This window comes from Callospermophilus lateralis, chromosome 11 (genome assembly GCF_048772815.1).
Source record: "Callospermophilus lateralis isolate mCalLat2 chromosome 11, mCalLat2.hap1, whole genome shotgun sequence".
NCBI lineage: Eukaryota > Metazoa > Chordata > Mammalia > Rodentia > Sciuridae > Callospermophilus > Callospermophilus lateralis.
In genome coordinates, this window is record NC_135315.1 from 74,864,010 (window position 1) to 74,871,287 (window position 7,278).

At 39.6% G+C, this 7,278-nt stretch overlaps 1 pseudogene; it reads right to left on the bottom strand.

Annotated features, from left to right (window-relative positions):
* Positions 1-464: 464 nt before the first annotated feature.
* On the bottom strand, positions 465-2,249 carry LOC143410607 (T-box transcription factor TBX3 pseudogene; annotated as a pseudogene).
* Positions 2,250-7,278: the final 5,029 nt, after the last annotated feature.

Here is a 7,278-nt window from a genome sequence, read left to right on the forward strand (position 1 = left end):
AAGTTTTTCACTCTTCACAAACAATCATGTTTAATGTATGCATTTGCCCCCGATTTTTAAAAAAAATTTATTTGTTTCCACTTGACATAGATCATATAAATCCACATTAAGGGAAATGCCTCTCAACACCTCTCCCCCCTGGAGGGCTCAGCTACCTCTTCCTGGGCCACAGCTTCCAGACCAGCCTGGATGGCAGTCTCAGGACACAAATGCTTCCACCGGGTGGCTCGATGCAACAGTGGTTTCTGAGCCCCCCGAATCTGAGCCAGATCCGAGATCTATAAACCTTGCCAAGACGACAGGGTCTGTCTCTGGGACATTCTCTCAAGGGAGCCCGGTGCCCCTTCCCAGACACCACTGCAAAAGGAAGGGAGTAACCCCACTGCCCGTGGTTTCGTTTACATCCAACAAAGTGCGCTGCAGATTTGACCGAACTGGAATGAAGAGACTTTTCTGGAGGGGGTCTAGGGGGACGCGCTGCGGGACCTGTCGGGCTTGGCTTCCAAGCCACTGACCAATCACTGGATACTCTGAAGTTCGCTGGTGGCCGCCTCCTTCTCGGAGCAGAGTTTGGGCGACAAGGACACAGAGCTGGAAGAGAGCGTGGAGGAACCGCTGTTCAGTTCTGAGCCCAAGTCCACGGCCACCGAGGCGGGGCTGGAGGCCAGGGCTGCGGCCTTGCCGTCCAGGGGCCCCGCGGCCGGCGCCATGGAAGGCAGCGCCTTGGCCAGCAGGCTGCTGCTGTCAGGGACCGACACCGGGATGGAGTAGGGGCTGTAGCGCGGCCGCGGGCGCATGCTGTTCAGGCTGAGGAATGGGTGGCGGTGCACGGAGCTGGAGGCCGCAGCCGAGGAGGCGGCAGCTGCTGCGGCCATGTACGTGTAGGGGTAAGGGAAGAGGCTTCCAAAAGGCGACATGGCCAGGCCCTGAGAGGCCAGGACGTGCTGCTGGAGGTGGAAGGGCAGGGTGGCCGCGGATGCCCCAGACAGTCCCTGCGCAGCGGCATCAGAGGCCATGGCCGAGGAATCCAGGCCCGAGACGCCAGTAGAAGCCCCGGACACGGTGGCCATCAGGGGCCCCATGCCCGCGGCCATGCTGGAGAAGGCGCCCCCCATGGCGAACTGGCCGGGATGCAGGAACAGTGGGTGCCCGTTGAAGAACTGCTGGCTGGCCAGGCCAGGCGCCAAGCCCAGGCCGGGCAGGGGGCCCTGGGCCAGGTGCGCGGCCGCGTCGGTCTGCACCGTGAGTGGTGCGAATACCTCCTGCCTCCTTGCCTGGCACCGCGCGCGCCTCCTCGACCTTGGCCGTGGCCGCGCCCTCGCGGCCCGGGCTCCGGCGCTCGTCGGCGCCCAGACCGCGGGTGCTGGAGGAAATGGTGGCCGGACTGTGACGCGAGTCCGGCGACGCCTTGTCCAGTCGCCCGCTGTCCCGGGGACGGCCGCCTGGCTCCGCCGCAAAGAGGTGAGCCTTGATGGCCGGGCTGCCCTTGTCGCGACACGGCTCCTCCGACGTGGTGGTGGTGATCTTGGCGGAGTCGCAGGCCTCAGGGCCGTGCTCTTCCTTGCTCTCGGCCTCCGCGTCGCTCTCAGCCTCGCTGGGACACAGATCTAGTCCAACACCTTTCAATATAATTATGATATTTTTAAAATTAGGTATTTTTTTACTCCTTTTTGCAGTTGAATGATTCTTTATGGCACAAAAAGAGTTTATAGTTTGAAAGGTTTATTTCTCCCTTTCTGCTCCAGTCACAGTGCAGTTTGTCATTAAAAATAAAATGAAAAAAAATTCTTAAAAATATGTTTCAAGTGTCCTGCCCAGAACAAATTTAAAAAGCCTGCTCAGAGTAGGCAACTGCAACCCTTAGTTTGCCTTTGTTGTTTATTTGGAAGGAGAAGCATGAGGGTCTGTCTGTGCAGCCTTGGGGTGTTGTTTTCAAATTTTTAGAACCAAAAAAAAAAAAATTAACTGAGGCATTTTTGAATTGCATAACAAATCCACATTAAATAACAGACCCCATGCATGGGGTGTACACAGTCACATGTTGTTTTGTTCTGTTTGCTTCCCTCACAGTTGAGGTCAGACACACCATTCCACTGAATGATCATTTCACACCCAAGAGAAAAACCCTGCCGCCCACCACCCCAAATTGATTCTCAGTGAAGCTGTGTTGCTCTACTCTAATTGTTCCCTATTTTTACATCACAGATTAAGAAGGGCTCCTACTCACCTTTACTGTTTGATTCATTCATTTCTCATTCTATTACATTCTGTTTCTTCAGGATATTTTAGCTCTTTTATTTTTTTATCCCTCATATGGACCCCATGAATTAGTTTCCTCCTTGTCCACCATCTTTATTTACTTGACAAAGTGTTAGGTTCTTCAGGGAAATGGTAAGTCATTTAAAGAGAGAGATTTTGCAATGACATACATCATTATAATGAGATCATATTTTCTGGCTTCTAAATGGCTTTAATGGAGACTCATCCCAACCTGTGTTTATTTTTCACACTGAGATGATTGCCCTATCTATCCACACTCTTCCCACAGGCAAAATGCAGCCACTGTATCCCAAGGTTCTTCCAAATCTTATTTCAGTATGCTTCAGATCAAAGTCAAATTTCCAAAATAAGTAATTTGTGGGCTTTATCATGTAACCACAATGATGATAATGACAATTCCCAGCATGCATATTTACTCTATGCAATCCCTTTTCAAGTTCAGCACTCATTATATATTTGTTTTAGTTGTTGAAACAACACTTAGGTTTTGAAACTTTAAAGACTAACAATACTGTAGCTGCTGTTAGTAATCAAACTATTTCTACTAAAAGCAAGAACCATATTGTCATGCATTTCTTTCTTTCTTTCTTTCTTTTTGTTTAAATCTTGAAAACCTGAGACTCTCTGAAAAGAAAGTTAAACTTGCCAGATTAAAGGAGTTAGTAATAATATAGCCCAGTGATTTTTCTAACTATTGCAGATGGTGGGAAAGAGAGGCAGGAAGGGCAAGGGCCCAGATCCAGAGTCCTGCTTCATTAGCATAGATCTATCCAATTCTTCCCACATACAAAATCCATCCACTAAATCCTAAGATTCTCCCAAGCCTCATTTCATTTGCTTCATCTAAAGTTCATCACGTAAGTCAAACTGGATCAAATTAGATTTATGAGTATATTTATTGAAGTATAACTCCTGAACAAAACTGATTTCTAAGCAAGAGAGACAAGTCATCAAACAAAGTGCTGTTCAATGGCAGGGCAAGCATTGAACTTGAGGTATTATGTTCCAGTTGAAGAAGTGGGAAATGGGAGGGAAAAACAGGGAGTCCCTGTTTAATAACAGTCCAGAAATCTAGCTGGGTAAATGTTGGACATTCTTTATTAGATTTCAAGGTTTACATAAATTCTCCACAACTTTCCACTCTGCCATCTTGTGTCTTGGTTTCATTCTGTCAGTCATCCTTTCTCAGTTAAGGTAGCTTCTGATTGTTTCTGAGTAGTCTATGATCATTCTGTCTCTTTTGGTGTAAGCTGGCAATATGTCTAATAAAATCATTTTCTCAAGAAATTTTTGGATCTGCTAGGGATTTCAGTGGGGTGTAATTCATTAGTAAAAATAATAAAAATGCAGTCATAAAAATTTTGATGTAATTCCCTTTCATCTTCTGCTCAGAGGGTTTAAATCCAAGCCCCTCCATCTTGGGATTGATTTAGAGGACCTGCCAGAAACCTTATTAATCTCTGTAAGGACCCTTAGTGTAACTGAATACACTGACCTTTTGATATTTCTGAAGTTCTGGTGAAATACTTTTTTATATATACACCCTTAGGTTTTACTATGCAATGATTTTAGAAGACATTTCTGAATTGTAATTCTTTTGCCACCTGAGAGGCAAAATACTTTGAAAACCATCAAGACCTGTACTTTTTCTGCTTTTCTTTCTATTAATTCAAGTTATCTTTTTATTTTTCACATTTTGCTGTATTGAGAAAAAAATCAAATACACCTTCCATATTTTGCTTAGAAATACACTACTTTTCCATATAACTGCAGGAGGCAATTTTACTAAGCTTTCTGTCACTGTATAAAAAGTGTACCTCACATGATTTTTGAGACCTCAACCCACCATACACTTATTAATGGTTCATTCAAGTAAATTTAGTATTTCTACATAATGATCCTCAGACATTTTCTAGACTTTGCTCATAGCCCAATTCCAAAGCCACTTCTACATTTTAAGGTATATGTTTTGTCAACTCACCATTCAGGTGATAAGATGTATATTAGCTTACAATTGCTGTGTAACAAATTATCACAAATGTAGTACTGTAAGATAGTCATATTTCATAGCATCTCATACCATGCTTTCTATGAGTGAGGAATCTAGGCCTGCCTTACTTTAGTCCCTTGACCAGTATTTCACAAAATGGCAAGCAAGATGTAAGCCACAGCTGGGTTCTTTCCCAAAGACTTCACTGAAAAACCATCTGCTTCTCACTTATGTGGCTATTACCACCATTGCCTTCTATGGCACTATAGGATTCATGGTAGAAATATTGCTAATTTCATCTCTTCATTAACATCTCTGATCAAATGTTGCCTCATTGGAAAATCTTTCTTAAACTACCTCAGAAACAATATTTTTTGATAATTCTTAATTGTTTATTCTACCTTATTTGTATTCATAGTACTAATCAACCCTGAATGCCATATCATATATTAACTTATCTTGTTGTTCATCATATATATTTATCAGAATCTAAATTATGATGGGGAAGTGTTAACTGTTGCTCTGGCAGTGTTTGTTTATTGTTTTTGTTTGTTTGTTTGTTTTAATCTCTTTTTAATTTCACCATCTAGGAAAATTACTTTCATAAACTGTATACACTAAAATATTTTTTAAATGCATGAATAAAAAGCAGTCTCCTGATGTCCTTTAGCAGATTAACTGAAATGGTTACCAACTTGTCTGCAAAGACAAAAGACCCATGCTCACAACAAGTTACATGAAGTAGATTTAGTGCTTACAGCTACATTGTAAGCAACAACAAAAGCCTAAAATTCATCCTAAACTGGTTCCTGAGGTTAAGGAAAGCTGCCTCATACAGGAAGAGCCTCATCTATAGATGGCCCACTTGTACCACAGCAGAGAGACCTCATTAAGTTGTTTGCCTGGATTTTATGCCCTTAGACAACATAAAATGCTGAGACAAAGTGTTGAAGTCTGTGCACTTTTTAGGAATGAGATTACTGTAACAGAACCCAGTGTGCTGTCCCCAGCCTCCTCATCAGAGGATATTGCATTTCCAACAACTCTACTATCAATTTGAGAACTGCAAGTAAGAAGGGGGGGAGGACTGGGTAGGTTCCTCATCACCTAGAGAACAGTCCTGTGAATATCTAACAAAATGAATGATTAGACCAAAATTATAAATTCATAAAATGTGGCCAGTTGTATCTGGATGTAAATTAATATAAACAAATCCATTATTTTAAATGTAAAACATTATAAACACTTTATCAAATTGTTTAAATGTAGAACAGACATAAGTAACTATGAAACTCCCTTTAAAATAGTAGAAAAAGTATATTTATCCTCCAGAAAGTATTTCAAGTCTTAAAAAGTACACATATCCTCCTTGAACAAAGAAATCAACTGTCATGCATTGAGATTTTACTATATCATCCTCTGTTAACATATAACACACAGAGACATATACAGGAATACACATAGATGATAAATATGCTGTGAGAATAATCAGCAAAATATTTATAGTGTTATCAGTGGTGGATGGATAATAAACTAACTTAAACTTTTTTATGGATCCCTATATTTCATACCTTTTCATTAAATTGTGGTACATCAAAGACTATTTTTCATGAAAAGCATCTCTTTTTCCTTCATGTTGCACTTAATTTCTGTATGACTAATGTGTCCTTTAAACAATGAGTCTGCTTGTGTGTATGTGTATGTGTGTGTGTATCACTATTTTAAAAATCTTGAGATATGGTGGAAGATATGAAAATGATGGTGTATTTAATGAGGTAGTAAGCTAAATTTGGAGTATCTTGAAAGAATAAAACTGTCCCTCAATTAAAAATATTTGAGATTCATTTACTGAGATATTTGAGTGTAAAATTTTAATATTAAAAATAACTGCAGAAAATATTATGAATCTATGGGCCAATATAATCTTTAACCTGACAATAATTTTTTTATGATTAGTGTTTTTCTGTTATTAGGTCATCAATGTTAATGATTTCCAGTGTTTTTAAAAAGTAGTAAATAAAATATTGCTATACATAGTATCCAAATACTGTTCTAGTTTCTGGACTAGAGAATTGTTTAACATTTTACTATACATTAAATATTTTTAATGACAAACTAGGCAGTAGATTTATTTACATCCAGTTTAAGTTGTTCACTGCCTTGTTGAATAAACTTCAGACAACTTACAATGTTTTTTAAAGTTCTTTTCCTTTAAATAAAGGCATTAAGACAGATACAGTCTGTATTATTTTCCTACTCCATCATGTATTCATTTATAAATTTTTTGAACCAAGTCCTCTTTGTAAATAATTCTTAAGGATTCATGGTGTTCATTTCAAAATCAATTTTTGCAGGAAAAATATAATCTAGATCAGAACTACACTAGTTTAAAATTATATTTCCACATAAAATTAGGTCACTGGTTTTTGTAAGGCATTTCAACATTTTTGGATATTTCATCACCCTAGATTAGTAGCAAATTAAAATTGTCTAAGAAGAATATTTTTAATATCTGAGGATATCAAAACCATATTAACTACAAAGTATGTGTGAACAGTTTTAAAGAAGTAACATTTTATTTGAAGTTGAGTCCCCAGAAAGAACACAACATAATTAGTAACTTTTTAAAATGTTGATAAAGTTCACAGTAGAATTATTTTAGAAAAGAGCTATGACAACCACTGATGAGACAGATAAGATATTTTGCTTCCTGATTAACAACATATATTTTCAGCATAAGTTTTTCAAGAAACTCCCAATTTCTGAACTTATGCTATGTAGGAAATTATAAGCTGCACTGTTTATATTTTAAAAATTGAATAGAAACTTTAAGGGATGTAATTTTAGACAGTGAATTTCCATGTATAAGTTTATGTTTTTGATAATTAAAAATGGTATACAGTAGTATTAATGATATCTTAAAAATTAAATCAACTAAAAACCAAACATATTGATGCCTGCTGTAATACTAGCGGCTCTGGAGGCTAAACAGGAGGATAATGAGTTCA